Source organism: Poeciliopsis prolifica, unplaced genomic scaffold (assembly GCF_027474105.1).
Source record: "Poeciliopsis prolifica strain line A6 unplaced genomic scaffold, Auburn_PproV2 SCAFFOLD014, whole genome shotgun sequence".
In the NCBI taxonomy this organism is placed as follows: Eukaryota; Metazoa; Chordata; class Actinopteri; order Cyprinodontiformes; family Poeciliidae; genus Poeciliopsis; species Poeciliopsis prolifica.
The window spans coordinates 11847387-11867717 of record NW_026562389.1 but is presented as its reverse complement, the minus strand read 5'-3'; the positions used below and the strand labels follow the sequence as shown (position 1 = coordinate 11867717).

General features: G+C 39.5%; 1 pseudogene; it reads left to right on the top strand.

Annotated features, from left to right (window-relative positions):
• Positions 1 to 803: 803 nt before the first annotated feature.
• On the top strand, positions 804 to 6496 carry LOC129366049 (GTPase IMAP family member 8-like; annotated as a pseudogene).
• Positions 6497 to 20331: the final 13835 nt, after the last annotated feature.

Sequence of the window (20331 nt, the reverse complement as noted above, 5' to 3'; positions counted from 1 at the left end):
GAACTGAGTTTGGATCCTGACTCAGAACGTTTTACCGTGTCTGTGATGCTTCACACTGATGATGTAATGATGATAAAACCTTCATGTGTTTTAATATCATACATCTCTGTATTCGTGATGCTGCAGGAGTTTCTTCACATTTTTCAGAAATGGAATAAAGTTCATTCCTCCATCTAGATGCTCTGCATGTTCCACTGACAGCTTTCAACATATTTTCTGATTATTTCCCACCAAATCTCTACGACCAAAACATTTAATATCAAACAGTCATCCAGACAGCAGTGAAGGTCTGATGTAGAAACCCAGAAACATCCTGGGGTAGGATTAGGGTTAGAGGTCAGGGTTAGGGTCAGGGTCAGGGTTGGGGTCAGGGTCAGGGTTGGGGTCAGGGTCAGGGTCAGGGTTGGGGTTAACCCACTGAACCCACTGACTGAACTGTCACTTCAATTGAACAAGTTCCTGACATTCAAAGCGAATAACAGAGGTGATCAACGGCCCACGACCCCCTGCTGACTGAGACACATTTAGTTGCTTCTACTGTCTTTTACTCCTTAAGTTCAATAAATGCAACATTTATTAACACTGAACCCAATATGAGTTTATGAAAAATAAACTTTTTATTCATTTAATTAAACCTTTAAGAGTTGAATAAACTGGAGTTTTAATGCAAAGCTTCCCATGTGTCACATGTGAGCCTTTCAGTTTGAGGCCTGCAGCTTTTCTCAGCGTTTTCTGCAGGAATGAGGAAGAACATGGCAGCAGCACCCAGTGCAGGAATTTCACTGGAACATCCTGCAGTCCAACTTCAGCAGAGCAGCAGAGACTCAGAGACAACAAGCTGCTGCAGGAGGAGGATTTATTCAGCTGCGCTTATGTTTCAAGATCATTTCATAGTCCAGATGAGTTTGTAACTTTATTCCTGAGGTCAAAGTCAAACATCAACAGGTGAGTCAGAAAAAATGTTTCTTAAAATGTAAACGGTTCCTGTGAACAAGAAGCTGTTGAAATGATGACCTCATTTTATTTCTGTGTATTTTAGGTAAATTGTCATGTCAAAGGTCACGGCCTTTATGAAAATAGTTTCTAGTTATGAGAGTCACTCTGATATTCGCAGCTCTAGAAAAACAACACAGACGTTTTCAGCTCTGTTGCTTTTTTACTGATTTATTCTTTTCTTTGTCGATTTTCTGGTTTAAATTTGGATGTTGATGAAATTTTTGTCTTTCTGGGTTTGAATGCTGATTATGTGGAAGATAGTTTTCTTCCTTTCAGGCGGTTTTATGGATTCCTAACCAGAGCTTGGAGTTTTATTCCCAGAGAAGCTTTAGGAAAAGAGCCAGTAGCAGTGATTTGATCAAACTCTAGTTTTTACCTGATGATGCTGTTTTACCTGAATGTCACCTGAACTGGATTCATCCAGAATCTGATCAGGTCAAACTGATTTTCTCCATTTATTTTGTTCTCAGATGATTTGAAGCTTTTTTTAGTTTCTCATGAACTTGAAGCTCTGCTTGTTTTTCTCTTCCTTAAACTTCCTGTTGATCTGCTTTCTGAGCCAACTGACATTTAATCTTCATCTCTGAACATTCAGTCTTTCTGAGGCAACTGGTTCCTCCCAGCAGAACGCTGTGGAACAACTGGTTGGACTGGATTTCTGCTCCCAGTCACTCAGTGGAAACTAAACTGGTCTCTGTGTCGTTGTAAATGTTCCAGTCAGACTGAAGACACAATAAATCTGATCAAATCTGATCCAACAGAAATAAATCCATCATTATAATCGTCTATAAAACATTATTTCCATCCAGACTGTGAACATTTCTATTTTTAATTACTATAATTTACAGTTTTTCTCTGGCAGATTTAGGATTCAGTTAAATTATATTTTAATGTTTCTGCTGACTGATAATAATACTGATATTTTGGATCGGCCTAGTTAAAGTCCTCCAACCTGCAGCTCATCACCAAAGATAAAAACATGAGAAACGTTTTGATAGCAAAATGATTTTCTATTGATTATTGAGAAAGTTATGAATAATTATTGATGTTTTTACAGAAATGCATTAATTTCAGCCTCAGTGAAGATAAACAATGTTTCTGAGAGTCAAACTGTACAAACTTTAAACTTTAAACTGATTTTACCTCTGATATGTTACAGCAACCTGAGGTTCTGGTCCAGGTTCTGGTTCTGGTTCTGATCCAGGATCTGGTTCTGGTTCTGGTTCTGGTTCTGATCCAGGTTCAGGTTCTGATTCTGGTTCTGGTTCTGGCCCAGTTAGACCCAGAGACATCATGGCTGCTGCAGAACCTGGTGAGTTTAGTTAAACCTCTTGAATCCTTTGATTAAATCTAAATATTGATTATTGTTTATTGATTAAATCTAAATATTGATTATTGTTTATCTTTCATACAGAAACATTTTTGTTTCATGTTTTTATTTTCTCCATGAATGAAAATATTGTAAAGTTTCCATATTGTCATAAAATATTCAGTTTTTGAAGGATTTTTGTTACTTTGTGTTTTAAATGATCAGAGACATGAATTATTGTCTCTGACCTTCATTAACTTGTTCAGCTTCATTCTGGCTTCAGAACCGGACCTTTGGACCGGTCCTCCTCTGGTCGGAGAAATGAATTGATCTCCATGACAGTTTGATCAGAAACAAACGTTTCATTCTGTCTTGTTTTCACATCAATGTTTCCTGCTTTTACTTTATTTCTCTCCACTTTGGGTTTGGATCAGTTATTGAAACTGGTTCTGATCCAGATCAGGAGTTCAGTTCTTGGTTTCTCTGGAGAATTTTAGAACTGATTTTATTTCTTCACTTTTTGTCCTTTCAGATCTGCAGCCTGTGAAACGCAGCAACAGCCTGGAACTGATTCCTCCTTCCAGTGAGTTTAACTACTGACTGATTTACTGATAGGAATAAAATCAACATGATTCATATTAAAGTCCTGAAATCCCACAATAATAATTCATGTCTTTGTTGAGAAGATGCAGAATTATTGAACCAGAATCTGATGAAACAAACATCTCAACTTTTTATTTGGATCAAATTCTCTCTTTTTTCTAAAAGCCTGAAGTTTGAATTTATATAAACTTTTGGATCAAAGATCATAAATATTACTGGATCAATACATAAAAAGTTTTCTATCTCTATGATCTGAATGTTTTCAACTGTTTTAATAGTTGTATTTTGTTTCCAGTGTCTGAGCTCAGAGTGCTTCTACTGGGAGGAAACTGGTTTGACAGGAGTTCAGTGGGGAAATTCATACTGGGATGGGATGGATTCACCAGAACACCAAACACCTTGAAGAAGATTTCTACTAAACTGAAAAACAAACAAATATCTGTGATCAACAGTCCAGAGGTTTTGTTCCCCACAGCAGAAAAACAGCAACAGTTCATTAGAAAGTGTGCTGAAGTCTCTGATCCTGGACCTCATGTCTTCCTGTTGGTTATTCAGCCTGAAGGTTTCACTGAATATGAGAAAGATCAACTCTGCAGAATCCTTCAAGGCTTCAGTGATCAATCATTTGATCACTCATTGGTTCTGATCCTGAAGTCCAGTCAGAAAGGTTCTATGATCGGTTCTCCTCTGGAGGATTTGATCAGAAAATGTAAAACAGACATTTAAAGATGGAGGAAACTGAACGTGAGCAGCTGCTGAGTCAATTTGATCAAATTATGAAAGAAAATAATGAAAACCATGTGAAATATGAGGAGTTTGTAGCAGCAGCAACGACTTTACCGTCAGATGATCAGACTCAGAAACAACCAGGATCCAAACCTGCTGCTGGTAAGAAGAGGACTCAATCTAATTATATAGCTCTATGTTCATTGATTAAAAAAAAAACTAACATAGATTTTTCATATCTGGACAAGAAATCAATTCCCAGAATCCATTGTAAATTATTTAATTCCAGGAATTTATTTTTATATGTTGAAATAATTTCAATTAAAGATAAAGAAATGTCTGGTCCATTTTCTGTCCAACATTTAAAAATAACTGGTTCAAATTCAGGCTCTGATCCAGTTCTTAAATCCACCAGATTAAAATCAGAAACATTAAAAATCTGCCAAATTATCAATTTAAAATATTTTGCTCTGAGAATCTCCAGTTTAAACTTCTTTTGTTTTTAATCTGAAAAGATTCAGACAAATTTACTTAAAGTTCAGTATAGAAAACTTACACATCAAACTGTTTCAATGATTGTATTGATTTGTAATAATTTTTATCTGTTTTGTTGCAGTTAAACCCAAATCTAGAGGAGAGCAGAGACCGAACCAGAACCAGAGACTGAACCTGGTTCTGTTTGGTCCAAATGATCCACTGAAGACGGCAGCAGCCAAGGTCATCCTAGGTCAGCCAGATCTTCCTCCAGAGAGGCTCAGGAAGCAGGGAGAGGTGTTTGGACGTGGGGTTTCTCTGGTGCAGCTGCCTGCCTTGGATGGAAAAGCTCAGCAGGAAGTGATGGAGGAATCCTTCAGGTGTCTCCCTCTGTGATCCTGAGGGTGTCCACGCCTTCATCCTGGTCCTGCCTGTGGGTCCCCTCACTGATGAAGACAAGGGAGAGTTACACACCATCCAGGACACATTCAGCTCCAGAGTCAATGACTTCACCACCATCCTCTTCACTGTGGAGTCAGACCCTAAACATCCAGCTGTGGGGAACTTTATAAAGGAGAACAGACACATCCAGGATCTCCTCCAGATCTGTGGAGGAAGATATTTAGTTCTGGACATCAGAGACAGACGGCAGATCCCAGAACTGATGGAGACGCTGGAGAAAAATGATTCATCTTATACGACTAAAACATTATTTTGGGGCCAAATGGAGGAGAAACTGCAGCAACAGACAGGTTGGTAGACAGTTTGCTGTTTTTGGTCCACATTAGAGTTCAATGTGCATTCTCACATCCACAAACAAACTTTGTAGAGAAACCAACTGGAGTTCCTCTAAGAACAGGACTGGTGTGAATGGACCTGAGCCAAGGTGGGTAGTACGAGTCCTGGAGAACCGCTGACCTGCAGCTTTAGATCAATCTCTGGTCCAGAACCTGAGTTACATAATGAGGTGATGAGCAGGAGAACCTGATGCACTGCAGGAAGAGATTCAGCTGTTTGATTATTAGGATCCATATTACATGTTGCCATAACATTGTTCCTGGGATTCACATCATAACACATCATTTACTACAAACCCAGTTATACACACTTAATATAACATTAGAAACATAACATGAATTCATAAATACACAATTACAACACTTTATAAAATGAACTCTGGGTTAAAGTGATCTGTGAATTTATCATCTTTCATCTCATAGTTATTATTTATTCTGTAATTTCCCAGGTAATCCAGAGCGTCTCCGGATCGTTCTGATTGGGAAAACTGGCAGTGGGAAGAGTTCATCAGGAAACACCATCCTGGGAAGAAAACTGTTTAAATCTGGAGTTTCTCCACAGTCAGTTACTAGAAGCTGTGAGAAAGCTGAATGTGTGATAGACGGTCGCCATGTTGATGTTGTTGACACTCCTGGTCTGTTTGACACCAACTTGTCCTTGAGTCAGGTTAATGAAGAGATAAGGGAATGTATCAGTCTGGTGCATCCAGGTCCTCATGTCTTCCTGCTGGTTTTACCGATCGGCAGATTCTCTGTAGAAGACACTGAGACACTGAAACTGACTGAGAAAGTTTTGGGAGAAAATTATAAGAAGTTTACCATCGTCCTGTTTACCAGAGGAGATACACTGGAATGTGATGAGATCTCCATTGAACAATACATTGAAGATGATTGTGATGATGCCTGTAAGAATCTGATCAGAGAGTGTGGAGGAAGATACCATGTGTTCAATAACCAACAAATAAAGAATCGATCACAAGTTACTGATCTGATCAAAAACATCAACATGATGGAGAATGAAGGCAAATGCTACACCAGGGAGATGTTATATGGTCAACAGAAACCAAAATAAAATCTCCTGTTTGACTAATAAAGTTTATCTGAATCTGATTAGTGTTAAAATAAAGAAAAAGAAAACAAAATAAACTCCCAGAATGCAAAGCACTCAGCCAATCATTTTTCTGAAAAACTTTTATTATTTTGCCCCTTTTTACATTTTAGTGTCGTTTATTTCATTATTTTCATTGTCATTGTTATTTTAACTTTACTGGATTAATCATTTTGTAACAGAATGAAATATTGGAGATTAGAAAAACTTCATTTAAATAAAATATGGGCTCAAACTACATATTTTCAGTATTTTCTGTAGTGTTGAAAAAAAAGCAGCTACAATAACTTTACATCTTTATGGACCAACAGGACGGATCTGCTGAGCAGCTCAGAGGATATTTAAATGTAAAGATGATTTATTAAAAGATTTTTCCATAAGTTGATTATCTTGTCTGGATTTTTTAACATTTCAGGATGAAATGATGTTTTATTAATTACAACCTGATCCATCATCAACAACAAACAACAGATCTAAACTGTAGATCAGGAACATTTTATGGTTTGTTTTTTGGGTTGGAAATATTTCCAGGACTTTTTTTAATATGCATTTAATTTATGTTGTTTTTGATTTAATGTACTTGTTGGTGGATGATTTTTAATGAAAAATAAAATTGTTATGAATGATGTTTTTGATGGTTTTCCTCTATTTGATTTGTATTTAATTTGATATTTAGTGGATTTACAGTTTATTCTTCCTGACAATATGAAGTAGTTTTTATTAAAGGTTTATTGAAACGTTTCTGCCTGGAGGCCTGGATGGAGAAAAGATCAAACCAGTCAGATCTGCTGATTTCTCTCAAACTTCAAAACACAGATTGTTTGAATTGAATTGATATTTTTCTTCAAGTTAAACTATATTAATTGTTTCTGCCACTTAGTGATGCTGGTTGATGAAAGGGTCTCTAATTTATGGTTAATAGCCTCATATTTCATCTTAATGAGATGAATCCAAATGTTCTGTTTTGATAAATCATTTTGCATTGAGTCTCTATAATCATTTTGATATTTGTCTAATTTTATGCATCTGTTGTGTTAGCAGGCTTTCTTACTTCTGTTATATTTGAATCAAACTTTTAATTTTTATCTGACACAAAACAAACTATTGAACTGAACCACAACAGAAACAGAACCGAACCCAGAAACCAAACCATGTCCTCAGTGAAGATCGATGTCCAAAAAGTCAAAAGCCTCGACTTGGATTGGTTGCTTCAGATCCTCTTAGTTAATATTCGGCTTGATTAAAGCAGAACTCACAAAAAACACACAAGGGGGGTCTTGTCTCAGGTAAATAGGGTATAAGTGTTACCGGGTTAATGTTCAAACACTCAATACAAATTATTAGGTTTTTACCAGAAATGATTTATTATGAAACCCGAAATTTGAATATTTAATAAACCTAAATCATTATCCAAAACCCACCAAAATAATCAAGGGTCTGATTCGCCTTGTTCGGGCTGATCCATCAATCCCACTTAAAAAATAGAAAGTCCAGATAGTCCTGTTCCTTTTTTACATTTTTGTCCATAAAAGAGTCCCATAAACTCCAAATCGAACAACGTCCTGGAAGCGTCGCTCCGTATTAATCCCCGTCTTCAATCCCGAAAGAAAAATCCAAAACGTCAAAAAAAAAAAAAAAAAAAAGATGAGAAAAAGAAGAGTGGTACCACCCAAACCCCCCAAAGATAATAAAGTCCAGATCTCACCGGGAGCGTCCCTTTTCCCCCTGGTGGCTTCCTGGCGTCTCCTTCTGCACCGGGCGGCGTTTCCGAGGTGCAAACTCCGGTCCAGGCTCCGGTCCAGGCTTTCGGGCGCGATCTGCGGCGCTGGGACGAACCTTAATCGATGTTTTATCTTTTTCGTTACTTTTCTTTGGTTTAAACAGACAATAAGGCTAAAACTCCCGCTTCACATGAGCGTCTTTCTTACTGATTGCGCCGCGTCCGTCGGCGCACACGCCCCCTTTTTGTCACTAATTCCCACACATCTGGCCCCAAACATGATTTACCCAACATCAGTTTTTTAACAGTGGAACTTTGACATTTTTTATGTAATAATGAAATCCCCAACTGTTCCACTTGACAGCTTGGAATTTTTAACATTTAATATAGTCACTGAGAAAACAAAACATAGTGGTTATGTTACAACAAAGCCAAGCCGCCAGAGAACCAATCAAAACAAAGTTCTGATTCACTGAGAGTGAGAGCTGAGCAGTGAAAGGAAAGGAGGATTTATTCACTATAAATTCTCAGTTCTCAGAGCCCATGATGCTGAGCATGACCATCTCTAGAAAGAGATGTAAAGTGGATCCATGATGCTTTTTAATCCTTCACTTATGCTCAATATAAAGTAGAACTGCAATGGTTTGGTCTGAACTTTGGGCTCCTGCAGCTCCACAGACTCTTCTTTACCTGTTCCTGGGTGTTTAGATCAACTTTCTCTTAATCATAAAGCCTCGACATAATTAATGAGTTAGCTAACATGAATCTTAAATGTCACTGAATGCATTTGGATTATTTTTTTTTTCCAAAGCAAAAACAAACCAAGTCATTAATCCAAAACATGCAGTATAGTGTTAAAACTTAGAGGAATAACTTCACTTTGCTCGCTAATCTTCCTCTATTTCCCAGATCCAGGGACTCCGCATGTGCAGGGGAAATAATAAAGAAACAACCATTCAACATCAGACTTCAGATGCATCTATAGTTTTATCCAGAGAATTCAATGCATACAGAATGTTATATCAGCATTACACCCAGATTATCGAGAAGAAATAACAGACCCAATGGTCTGCTATTTAAAGAAAAGAGTGCATGAGTCCAACTGTGTCATCGATAACGCTTTTTATTCTCCGATCCTCCAAACATCATGCATAGGCCTCATCACACAATCAGCATCACCTGCCTGCCTGAGCCTGACGCTCCCTTTTATGATGTCATCGCAGGCGGCCATTTGTAGTTTTTAAACATGCATAACATTAACACCACATCTCCCCTCTCTAGAATCAATGGGTGGACTACCATTGATTCAACAGACCTTAGAGGATTATTCTGCCTCTGTGGCTGGAAGGTCTGTTCCTATCTAGAGCTAGGAAAAAAAATATAAATAGAAATACATATTTAATCATTCTCAACTTCTAGCATATTTTCTTTTTCTACAAATTCAGTCTATCTGGTTTCACAACCCGTCTCCCAAACCTGGTTCTAGGAGTAGGTGAAAGTTCAGGAAGGCTCTGCTGTGGAGGTTCTTCAGAACTCGGTTGTACTTGTTCTGCAGCAACATCACCTTCCGGTACTTCTGGCTCCGTCGAAGGCTCCATGCCAACCAGATGACGATGATTTCGCCTAATCGACCCCTGAGGTCCTTCCACAATGTATGAGCGTGGAGTAGAATGACTGGTAACCACTGTTCCACTCGTACCTTGATCTTTAATCCACACACACCTTGTCCTGGAGTAAGTTTGCTGAGAACTCTTGCTCTGTGGCGGGAATCATATCTCTCTGCATCTTTTATCCTTCTCTCCTTTTCTTTTTGAGCAACAATCTTACAGTTTGGAAGAGCCGGCCTTAACAAAGATGGAAGTATTGGCACCGTCGTCCGAAGTCTTCTTCCCATAAGAAGCTCTGCTGGACTGTACCCATTCCAAAGTGGTGTTGCTCTGTAGGCGAGTAAGGCGAGGTATGGATCAGCTGCTTTCTTCAACAAGTTCTTTATTATTTTCACAGCTCGTTCAGCTTCTCCATTACTTTGTGGATATTTAGGGCTACTTGTAATATGGTGAAACCCATATGACTTTGCAAATGTAGCAAAAGCAGCACAGGAAAACTGAGGACCATTGTCCGTGATCATTTCTTCTGGAATGCCATGACGTGCAAACACAGATTTCAAATGAGGAATCACATCTGCTGATCCTGTGGGACTCAGTTGTGCAATTTCCACAAATCTTGATGCATAATCCACAACCAAAATATAATTTTGTCCTTTCAAAGTAAACAGATCAGCCCCGAGTTTTTTCCATGGTCTGTCTGGATACTGTGATGGCATCAGTGGCTCCGTATGATTTTCCTTCTCTCTGTTGCAGGTGTGGCATTTTAGAACCAGTTCTTTTATCTGCTGGCTCAGTCCAGGCCACCACACCGACTGCTGTGCTCGTTCTCGACATTTCACTACTCCCTGATGTCCTTCATGTAATTTCATGAGCACATCATTTCTCATAGTTGAAGGAATGACCAGTCTTTCTCCTTTTAACAAAAGACCATTATTCACTGTAAGAAATGCCTTTTCAGCCCAATACAGTCTGAGTGCTGGTTCACTGTTGTAGTGTGTAGGCCATCCTTCCTCACACAACTGCATCACACGTGCACATATGCTGTCCCTTTTCAACTCCTGTCTCAGTTCTTCCAGATAACCAGGACTTGTAGGCAGGTTTTGCATCACACTATCCACAAAAATATCTGAGTCTTCAACCAACTTTGTTTCAGTTGCCGTTAAGTTTTTCTGACATAGGGGCACGTGACAATGTGTCAGCTGTCCACAGATGTTTCCCTGGCACATACGAGATGGAATAGGAATATCTCATGAGACGCATTCTGAAACGCTGAATACGTGGCGGAAGAGCATCTAACATCTGACAGCTCAACAGACTCAGAAGTGGTTTATGATCAGTCTCCATTTGGAAATGTTTGCCAATGAGATAATTACTGAACCTTTCACAAGCCCAAGTAAGACTCAAAGCTTCTTTTTCCACCTGTGCGTATCTCTGCTCAGTCTGTGTTAGAGATCGCGACACGTATGCAACTGGTCTCCATTCCTGACCCCATTTTTGCAGCAGTACGCTCCCCAGACCATACGCAGACGCATCTGCTGAAACTTTACATTCCCGGTTAGTATCGTACATGCATAGCACTGGGGGGGATGAAAGCATCTCTTTCAGTTCTTTAAATGCTTTGGCCTGATCAACTCCCCACATCCAACAGTTTTTCTTCCATAAAAGATCCCTCAGAGGCTTGTCTCGTTCTGCTAACTGTGGAATAAACTTCCCCAGCTGGTTAACCATTCCAAGGAAGCTTCTTAGCTCACTCACATTTTGTGGCTCTTTCATCTTTCTCACAGCTTGTGTTTTACTTGGATCAGGACTAACTCCATTAACAGAGATAATGTGGCCCAAAAATTTTACACTCTGCTTTGAAAGATCACATTTATCAATGTTCAGTGTAATACCAGCTTCTTGAATTTTTCCAAGAACAGTATGCAGACGAACATCATGCTCTTCCTGTGTTCTCCCCCACACTAACACATCATCCATATGGCAAACCACACCATCTAGTCCCTCTGTAACCTCTGTTACCATTCTGTTCTGGAAATGCTCAGGGGCAGAAGCTATACCAAAGGGTAGCCGTTTAAATAATAACGACCAAAAGGTGTAATGAAAGTTGTATATTTTGCAGTATCTTCAGTTAAAGGAATCTGCCAGAACCCCATATTAGCATCTAATTTACTGAAAATATTTGCTCCTGCTAGCTTACGAGTGTTTCATCTACAGAAGGAAGAATGTACTTCTCTCTGCAAACAGACTCGTTCAACTTTGTGAGGTCAACACATATGCGTACAGCACCTGTCTTTTTGGGAACAACCACCATTCCTGAACACCATTCAGTTGGCTCCTCAATTCTGCTGATCACACCCAAACTTTCCATACGGGACAGTTCTTGTTTAACTTTGTCCATCAAAGGAAGTGGAATCCTTCTGGTGTCTTTAGTGAAAATGGTTGAGCCCCTGGTTTCAGTTTGATAACATAAGGCTGTCTCACCTCTCCCAAACCACTGCATAGCTTTGGATAGGTAGTTTTTAATGTTTCAGCAGTTATCTCATTTAATCTAGCTAGAAGCTCCAGCTTCTGAATGGCAGGTCTACCCAAAAGTGCAGTTTGCAGGTGTCTCATAATGTACACACTTTCCTGTACCTCTTCTCTCCCTTTTTCATCACCATCTCAGCAACCCCCACAATATCTAGAGCATTCCTCCCTGGTCCCAGCAGCTGCCTGGTGGCTTTTTTCAGTAAAGGGGGAATCTTGTCTCTGTAGATGTCTTTGTACATGGAGTATGGCAGAACCGTAACATCAGCACCAGTGTCAATCTTGAATGAGATGTTTCTGTTATTTATTTCAACATCCACCCTCCAAGGTTCATCTCCATTTGAAATGCTGCCTAAAAACAAAAAATCATCCTCTTCCTCACTGCATGTACAGTGTTGAGTGTTCTGCACACCCTCTTGAAGTGTCCTTTTTTCCCACATAAATGACATTTTCCCCCATTTGCTGGACAGTCACGTTTGGGATGAGATGGAGAGCCGCCACACTTATAACAATGAGAAATTCCCCTTTTGTTATTTGTAGTTGTGTGCAACTTAGGTTGGTATTTAGCCTTGGCATGCTTAACACTGCTTTTGTACACCCTGTCAACAGATTTTCCATTTCCTGTGTCTGTTCTGGTATCACTACGCAGACAGGATTGCTGCCGCTTCACCTCTTCACTTTGTCTTGCTGAAAAAATGGCCTTTTCTAGTGTCAAATCTGGGTCGAGTTGCAATCTTTCAGATAACCTTTTATCTTGCAGTCCCACCACCAGTCTGTCACGAATCAGTTCATCGTGTAGCGCTCCATAGCTACAATGCTCTGCTAGCGCATACAGTGAAGTAACAAATGCATCCACGGTTTCATGCTCCTCTTGCTTGCGCATGTTGAACCTGGCTCGCTCATAAATGACATTTTTCTTGACAACAAAGAAAGCTTGGAAGCCATCACGAACTCCTTGATACGTGTTCTTTGCCCATCTGGTAACGCTAGTCCCCGCAGAACATCGTCTGCCATGCAATAAATAAGCGTGTTAACTTGATTCTCTTCAGAACTGGAGTTCAAGTTACTTGCCAGACGAAACCGTTCGAATCTTCGGATCCACTTGGCCCACTCCTGCGGCTTGGTGAAGTCGAAAGACTCTGGCGGCTGGATACTGAACGTTGCACCTGGACCAGCAGAAGCGACTCTCTGTACATTGTCGTCAGCCATGTCTCCGCCAGCCGGATAGAGTTACAGCATCACGATGACTTACAGCACTCCTGACACCATGTCGTGTTATTTAAAGAAAGAGTGCATGAGTCCAACTGTGTCATCGATAACGCTTTTTATTCTCCGATCCTCCAAACATCATGCATGGGCCTCATCACACAATCAGCATCACCTGCCTGCCTGAGCCTGACGCTCCCTTTTATGATGTCATCGCAGGCGGCCATTTGTAGTTTTTAAACATGCATAACATTAACACCACAAATAGCCTCATATTTCATCTTAATGAGACGAATCCAAATGTTTTGTTTTGATAAATCATTTTGCATTGAGTCTCTATAATCATTTTGATATTTGCCTAATTTTATGCATTTGTTGTGTTAGCAGGCTTTCTTACTTCTGTTATATTTGAATCAAACTTTTAATTTTTATCTGACACAAAACAAACTATTGAACTGAACCACAACAGAAACAGAACCGAACCCAGAAACCAAACCATGTCCTCAGTGAAGATCGACGTCCAAAAAGTCAAAAGCCTCGACTTGGATTGGTTGCTTCAGATCCTCTTAGTTAATATTCGGCTTGATTAAAGCAGAACTCACAAAAAAACACACAAGGGGGATCTTGTCTCAGGTAAATAGGGTATAAGTGTTACCGGGTTAATGTTCAACCACTCAATACAAAATTATTAGGTTTTTACCAGAAATGATTTATTATGAAACCCGAAATTTTAATATTTAATAAACCTAAATCATTATCCAAAACCCACCAAAATAATCAAGGGTCTGATTCGCCTTGTTCGGGCTGATCCATCAATCCCACTTAAAAAATAGAAAGTCCAGATAGTCCTGTTCCTTTTTTACATTTTTGTCCATAAAAGAGTCCCATAAACTCCAAATCGAACAACGTCCTGGAAGCGTCGCTCCGTATTAATCCCCGTCTTCAATCCCGAAAGAAAAATCCAAAACGTCAAAAAAAAAAAAAAAAAAAAAAGATGAGAAAAAGAAGAGTGGTACCACCCAAACCCCCCAAAGATAATAAAGTCCAGATCTCACAGGGAGCGTCCCTTTTCCCCCTGGTGGCTTCCTGGCGTCTCCTTCTGCACCGGGCGGCGTTTCCGAGGTGCAAACTCCGGTCCAGGCTCCGGTCCAGGCTTTCGGGCGCGATCTGCGGCGCTGGGACGAACCTTAATCGATGTTTTATCTTTTTCGTTACTTTTCTTTGGTTTAAACAGTCAATAAGGCTAAAACTCCCGCTGCACAGATCGACACATGAGCGTCTTTCTTACTGATTGCGCCGCGTCTTTCGGCGCACACGCCCCCTTTTTATCACCAATTCCCACACACCTGGCCCCAAACATGATTTACCCAACATCAGTTTAACAGTGGAACTTCGACATTTTTTATGTAATAATGAAATCCCCAACTGTTCCACTTGACAGCTTGGAATTTTTGACATTTAATATAGTCACTGAGAAAACAAAACATAGTGGTTATGTTACAACAAAGCCAAGCCGCCAGAGAACCAATCAAAACAAAGTTCTGATTCACTGAGAGTGAGAGCTGAGCAGTGAAAGGAAAGGAGGATTTATTCACTATAAATTCTCAGTTCTCAGAGCCCATGATGCTGAGCATGACCATCTCTAGAAAGAGATGTAAAGTGGATCCATGATGCTTTTTAATCCTTCACTTATGCTCAATATAAAGTAGAACTGCAATGGTTTGGTCTGAACTTTGGGCTCCTGCAGCTCCACAGACTCCTCTTTACCTGTTCCTGGGTGTTTAGATCAACTTTCTCTTAATCATAAAGCCTCGACATAATTAATGAGTTAGCTAACATGAATCTTAAATGTCACTGAATGCATTTGGATTATTTGTTTTTTCCAAAGCAAAAACAAACCAAGTCATTAAATCCAAAACATGCAGTATAGTGTTAAAACTTAGAGGAATAACTTCACTTTGCTCGCTAATCTTCCTCTATTTCCCAGATCCAGGGACTCCGCATGTGCAGGGGAAATAATAAAGAAACAACCATTCAACATCAGACTTCAGATGCATCTATAGTTTTATCCAGAATTCAATGCATACAGAATGTTATATCAGCATTACACCCAGATTATCGAGAAGTCCAACACATGACAAAACATAGAATTACCTGCAACGAGTTGAAAAGGAAAGACAAAAATGCATTTTTGGGAATTGCTCACTCGGACACAAAGCAATTCGATCTTCTGCTGTAAAACAGACCTTTTTGTAAAGGTGTGTATTCCCTTCATTTAAATATATGCATTAGAAGATGTGTCCTCCCCTGGTAGGGCTGTTTAATGTTAATTTTATTACCTTCTGCTAAAGGTTCTGCTAAACCTGCTAAAAGGTTTTTAGCTTCAGACCTGCTAAAACCCCAAAAGCAAATATATGGAGAGAACAAAGGTCATTCTCCACTAGTCGTCTTGTACCAGCCTCCTCCTTTTTACATTCCAAACCAAAATTTATGACCTGCAGCTAGACGTAAACTGATTTCTATTTTAAACAAACTGGCACAAAAATGTAATGCCAAATAATAACTATGAGTTTGGATCTAAAAAAACTGCCGGGTTGTCTACTTTTAGAAAAGCTTTTTTGAAATACCTGAAATATTTTAGAAGTAAAATACTTTCCTAATTCTATTGTATTTCAGTAATATAAAATGCATGCAAATAGTACGGTTAAAGACTAACTAATTCAGAACATGCTGTTAATGCTTAAGGGAACTATCTTAATACATTTGATTATACTGGTAGAAGACTTTTCTTAAAAGTTTTAGTGTTTACTGAAGTCTTAAACAAACACCAAAGAATTTTACTCCTCCTGATAAGAGACAGACTCTCTGTGCCTGGATACTCCCCTGTCTGAAGACCCTCCTTAGTAATTTATGAGTTCAGAGAGTCAGCAGTTGCTTTAGTTTGGATCTTTATCTAAGTTTACCTAACTTAGAATCTACTCAAAATGTTCATGCCACATCTAATATTTCATATGCACAAAGGTTGACTGTCTCTAAAGTTATGCTAACCAAACTTATATTCTCCACAATAGTTAAATCCTCAGGGAGACAGCTAACAGCTAAAGCTAACAACTAGCACATGGCTAACAGGATCAGAAGGCTCAGTGCTATCAAAGCAAAGTCCAGGATGTCATTATCAACATGACATTCATGTCTAAAATTAGCTTTGCTGTCATTTTAGCACTAGCTTAGCACTTTGCTGTGTTTCTGGATTTTGTAGAGAAAAGGAACTGACCCTCAATCTGTCTGCCAGAAAATCAAACGTCGTTTAGTGTTTCAGTCAAACAAGGGAACTTTGCTCACTAATGTAGGAACTTTACTGATAAAAGTCTAATGTAAGCCGGTGATGTGAGGAATCCTGTGGATTAATTCACCCAGAACCAAACAATCTGACTTGGCAAATGGTGAAGTCATGACCTGTTCAGCAGATCAGCAGTGAATGCAGGGATGCAATAAACTAGAAGCAAAGTGTGGAATAGAGAAGACTGATGAATAGAAAGATATTTACACTTTTTAAAACCCTATACACTCAAGAACAGAGAAAATGTATTTAAGGGTTAAAAAGTGGATTTTGCGTGATATGGTAATTCTCAGTTGTTTTTTTCTTTTCTACCACAAGAGGGCACTGTTTATTTATGATCACTGTAATAAACATTCAGAACAATTAGATATGCATTAAACATGAACATGATTAGTTCCACTTCAGAAGAGAAACATCCATCTATCAGATATGAGGTTTAACTTTTAATGTCTGTCTTTAATCAACATGAGGATCCATTTTATGAGGTGAAGATTCAGATTCTGGTTCTAGTTTCTCCACAGAGGAGAATCTGTTCATATTAATGTACACTTTGTTTCTGCTGTGAGAGAAATATGACCAAATATGAATCAGGAAGGTTTATAAGACAAAACTACAGACATCCTGTGATTCTCTTTAGCTTGAATTCATCTGGTTTCAAATAATTCAAGCTGTTATTAATCGTTAATATCAGCAGTTTTCTAAGAACTGACAGCAGCTCCAGTAAAATGATCCGGGCTGAAATGAAGCTCAGCTCCTTTGCTCACTATTCTAACAATAATTCTCCCTCTGACTGGATGAGGAAATAAAGAACCAGATGTTCTGCTTTCATTCAGTGTTTCCATCTCTGGGGAGATTTACTGTCTTCTGTCAACTGTCTGAAAATAGTTGCTGAGCAGGAAGAGATGAAGGCTTCAGTCACTGCACTGTAAAACATTTCAGCCATAGGCGCCGGAACAGGGGGCTTCAGGGGGCCCCTGGCCCCACTTTATATCTGCTGGTCCTGCCAGACATTCACAGGCTGCACACAACATCTATAACTGACATCTGTCTGTGTTTCTATGCCGATAAAACCTGCAGCTCTGAGATCTGGACCGCATCTGAGGCTCCAGATCAGAACCGTGTGAAGTGCACAATTCAGAGACTGAGATCCAGACAAAAGTTAGGGAGCAAAAACAATCTTTAATACGTCTGCAGACGGAGAGCAAGAAATCCACTGCATTAGGCACAAATTAGGATCCGCTCTGAGGAACTCAGAGTTGCATAGTTACTTTATTCATCTCTCTTTACTACCGAGGCGGAGACTCGATCTTCTAAGACCAAAGAAAAGAAACAAAGGAAAACATACGAAACCTTGTATGCTCATTCACTGTAATGTCTATGGGATGTGAAAACTAAACACTCTGTCTCCATGCAGGGAAGGCCACGGGAAAAACAGCCAGTTCCCAAATAACTGTCTGGGAAGTTCAGCAACCCTGGGAACTTACTGCAGTAGACACATCTTGGTTCATTAGTTTGTACATCGTTTCCAGCTGCACAGAAAAACACCTTGACTATGATACAAAAAACATTACATTTATATGACACATAAAGGAACATCATTTAATACGAATAAAACCTCTTCACAATTTCACCCTTTTTTTTTTTTTTTTTTTTTTTCAGGGAGCAAAAAACAATCAAGTGAATGAAATCCAGAAATGATAAAATGTTTTGAATGGTAAAATGAAGCATCTGATAAAATGATAAAATGAATTAAATATAAAATGAGTATAAATTGAAATAATAATGGAGTAATGCAACAAAACGGGTTGAGAAACACAAAACATCAGGTGATCTTCGCCATCAAGTAATGGTTGCAAATATGAACATCATAGGAGTGTTTCAGCAAGTATTTTGACCTCTTGTGACATTAAGCAAAGCAAAAACCTGGAAGCAAAAATTTCACATTAAAGATAAAAATCAAAAGAAAGTGTCAATTTACTTGTACTTGGGATAATGAGAAAATCTTGGTCGCTGGAGAAAACAAATTCAACCTCAACATCAGGCGAGTTAGGAGGCCCATGGAACTGGGCCACAGTTGTAGTCAACAAAGCATTTGATACAAAATCAGAAACGGACGACTGCACAGGATTATTATCCAACCGGGCAAAAGTATGCACAGTTTTTTGCAAGGGGGTGTTGAGATTATAAGTCCAGTTAGCATAACTATAGAGATAGTAAACCTTTAGACGTATGAAATATTAGATATAGCATGAACATTTAGAGTAGATTCCAAGTTAGGGAAACTTAGATAAAGATCCAAACTAATATAACTGGTGTCTCTCGGAACTTACATAAATTTCTAAGGAGGGTTTTTTTGTTGTACGTTGCCAGTTAGATAAGAGAAACTGGAAACGGTCCAGACCATCAGTCGCATCTTTAACCTGCATCCTATAAATAGAAACTGGTAACAAGAGTGTTACGAGTGCACACAGACCAGCTGAGTTTTTGGTAACCCATCAAATAATCTGTAATAATCACCACACCACCACCAAACATCGCTTCTGGAAATTGGTTTAAAATCTGCTGGCACCCGAATTATATTTGAACAATTTTGTGAATAGAGATTTCCTAATTTAAGAGTTCTGGTCATAATAATGCATGTGAAATTAGCTTCTGCTAGTTTTTGAAAACACTGGTTTTCTAAGATCAGTTTTAGTGAGAGGGTAAACACTGTCCCACTGGTTACAATGCGAAGATGGATTAGTTTTAGACATGACATTGAGAAAGAAAGAAGAAAAGAAAGAAGGGCCAGGATTATCCTAAGCACAGGACGTGGTCCCATGCAGACAACACAGTCAGTATTAGATACATTCACAGCACTTTCAGCCAATAATAACCAAATATTTGTAGAAAATGATATACTTGTCGTTACTCTGAACCAGTCATCAGCCGTGAGTTTGTCTAAAACAGTAATACCTGTGGGAGAATACGGTGACATCAGTAACATTCCCCCCTCACAAAGAACAAAAAGAAATTGTGGATCCTTTCCTGATGAATGAGTATAGGTAAAACCTCCAACAGTTAGACAATATGGGCAAAGATGAGGGTGGTATGATTGAACCTTTCACTGTGTTTACCGTGATGTGTAGTCTTTGCGTCGTTTTACCCATCGTAAAAAGTTTCATATGTTGTCTGGCGTAGGGAGTTGTTCCCCATTTCGGCGTCCAGATGTTTCCCTCATCTGCTACGAGTGCAGACGTGATCCTAACCTCATTCGTCATGTACCACTTACATTTTTTGTAGTTCTGTCCGTTACCTGATCCAGTATTGGTGTTCAAGGCTGACCAGGGAATCATGAGGCCAACTGAAGAATCAGTGGGCACACACACCTGAAGGCCCCCTTTTGAAGCCTGCTTTTGTTCACACGATTGTATCTCACGGTTGGTAGAGCGTCTGCTCCTGTTGATTTCTGCTGGGCCTACTGGAACTGCATGCATGTGATCAGCATAGTACAGCATATTTAATCCACGTCGGTGTTCTGCGACGCTGCCTCGGCCCGTCCATGTTCTTAATGCTGCCTCAGCTAGGCGTGGTCCAACCTACTGAGTGAGCTGTGTTGGCAACTCTATTTTTTCAGAGGTGCTTGGTGGAGCCTCGTTCTCTGGGCTCTGGACTGGTCCCGCAGGATGTGAACTTTTACAGTGGCTGGTGTGAACCCAGGTCGACCCCTCCGCGACCTTAAGAGTGGTGTGTGTCGTCAAAAGCACTTGAAACGGTTCCAGCCAGCTGTGGGAACGCCGGTTCTTCCTCCTGAAATTTTTAGTAAACAAAAAATCTCCAGGCTGGACATTATGTAATGGTTTGCTCACTGGCCCAAGTCGTCCTCCTTGGGCCTGTCGTCTTTAATTGATCTGTTAGAGAAATTCAGTAGTTAATCATG